The sequence below is a fragment of the Galeopterus variegatus genome, unplaced genomic scaffold (assembly GCF_000696425.1).
Source record: "Galeopterus variegatus unplaced genomic scaffold, G_variegatus-3.0.2 Scaffold3184, whole genome shotgun sequence".
Taxonomy (NCBI): Eukaryota; Metazoa; Chordata; class Mammalia; order Dermoptera; family Cynocephalidae; genus Galeopterus; species Galeopterus variegatus.
Genome location: NW_007729295.1, coordinates 56,404 through 58,954, shown reverse-complemented (window position 1 = coordinate 58,954; position 2,551 = coordinate 56,404).

Here is a 2,551-nt window from a genome sequence, read left to right as displayed (position 1 = left end):
GAAGGCATGAAGCACTTTTGTGGAGTATATTTCTAGGAGTGAAGTTACTGAATCACAGAGTAGGTGCCTGTTCAGCTTTGAAAGATACTGTCAAACAGTTTTTCCCCTGAGTTCTGCTTGCTCCATGTACGTAATGTTGGCAACTTAAAAAAAAAATATCTGGGCCAAAGCAAATATCTGTGGGCCACAAGTGTGTCACCTCTGGCCTAGTGTACCTCCTCCTCATGGGAGAAAGATTTTGGCCTAGTGCATCTTCAGTTCTCATGGGAGAAAGATTTTAAGAGGTAAGTTAAATTCTTAGCACATCATTCCCTTGCTTAGGAACTTACAATGTCCCCCATTCTTTAGATAATGGTCAAACTCATTGCTACCCTTCCTCTTTTTCCACCTCTTTCCCTTGATCTCTACGTCCATTTTCCACTTCTCCATCCCTGCCACTTTGAAAGTCCTGGAGAATTGTCATGTTCTACTAAGTCTGCATACCTTGGAATGTGCTGTCCTCCCAGCCTGTGGCTTCTCTATTCCCCATTAGGTCAACTCCTCTACTTTCTCTCCCCACTAATCTACAAGACCCTGTGCGTAGGATACAGGTCTACGGTCTCTCTCTACCTCAGGACCTTCATAGTGCCTGGCAAAGAACAGGTGCTCAGTACACTTTAGTGCCACAATCTCTGGCACTCTGATGCTGAATTTTTTAAATAAAAAATTTATTTAAAAGATAGCAGATAGGAAAGAGAAACAAACATCAAACAGGTGAAAAGGTAAAATTTACCCTCACCCTCCCCAGTTCTCCCCAGGTGCAACCACTGTTACCACTTTGTGTATTCTTCCAGAGATATACATTGAATGTATAAGACTATATATATCCAATAGATGCTATGGAGTAAATAAGAAAGAGAATGGATGCAGAGTTGCAGTTTTAAGAGGTCAGGAAAGGCCTCATTGAGAGGGGACAAAAAGATACGAAGGAGGTGAGGGAACGTATGAGGCAGTGCAGTCCAGTTGGAGTAAACAGCAGCAGGTGACAAGGTCCTGAAACAGGGTGTGCCCAGCCTGTTGCAGGCAGAGAAGGTGGAACAGGGTGAGCAGGGTGAAAGGTGGGTGAGATTGTTGAGAGATTTATAAGCCACTCTAAGGACTTCAGCTTTTTTGAAGGGGAAGGGAAGACTAATATTAGAGTTTTTGATAAAGACTCGCACGGTCTGACTTGCAGTTTAAAAAATTCGCTTCATCGGCAGTGCTGCCTCCTTTTTTGAAGTTGCTCAGTATTCCACTATTTGAAGGAGCCATAACTTATCTGCTGCTACTAAATGATGGACATTTACCTTGTTTCCAATGTTTTAAACTCAAGTCACTTCTACGTTTCTTCCTCTCCAAAAACTCCAGCTGACAATTTTTATGATTAAGAACTTTTTCTGTGGCAACCCAATTCGGCCTTTTAAGCTTAAATTTCTCCTTCGTTAAAGAAACGGAGTAACGTGCAATATCACTGGCACCTGGGTTCCCGCACAGACCTCCAGGGTGAAGACTTTCTCCATCTTAAAAAGGTGCTTAGGGGGCCGGCCCGGTGGCGCACTGCTATAGTGTGCCGCTTGAGAAACGCGGTGGCGCTCCCGCCAAGGGTTCGGATCCCGCATGCAGATCGGCGGCTCACTGGCTGAGCGAGGGGCGGGAGCAACACCGAGGGTTGCGATCCCGTGGCCGGTCCTGGTCCGGTATGGGCGCGACACTGAGGGTTGCCGGGCACGAAAAAAGAGACAAAAAGGAAAAAAAAAAAAAAGTTGCTTAGGTGAGCAACTGGTCAAAAAAGCGCAGGAGCTGGGTGGACGTGCTCCCCGCAAACACCTCCGCACAGAAGGGACAGGCCGTCCGCGAGTGGAGACAACTGGGGGCGGTAGGGGCGGGTCGCAGGAGCTCAAGCCTGACAGCCGCCCCACTCCGGACCCAGAAACGGTCCTCCTGCATTCGCAGGCACGCAAGGAACGAAGAATCTAGAGTTAAAGACCACAGGAACCTCACAACCCGAGGCACGGCCGCCTCCAACCACCGCGAATTTACCGCGCAAAAAAGCCCCGCGCTTGCGCAGTGGCGCCCCGCACCGAGCTCCTTCCCATGCTCTCCTGTGCGGCGCCTGCGCACCAGGTCTCGCTTTTCCCAGGCCTGCGAAGCTGGGGACCTCAGATAGCCTTTCTAGCCGACTCAGGTGGGAGACGTTTGCTCGCTCTTGTATCCATCGTCCCTCCCTCTTCCCAGTCTAAGAGACTATCAATGCTCGAACCCAAGTCACCCCTGAGGCGAGGGCCCCGGTACGCATAGCTGTTAAGGCGCTGCGGGCGCCAGGTACCCAGGAGGATTGTGGGTGGGGACCTCGGCGGCCACGTGGGGAGTTCCTGCCAATTGGCGCGCAGACCGCACTTTGCGGCTCGGCTTCAAACGAACTACCGTGAGGCCCGGGCAGCCTCTGGGGCCCGCCCGCCCGCCTGGGCCTTGGGCCCCGCGAGACGGCGGCCGGGGGAGAGGGCGCCCGAGCGCGGGGGCGGGGCAGAGGGGT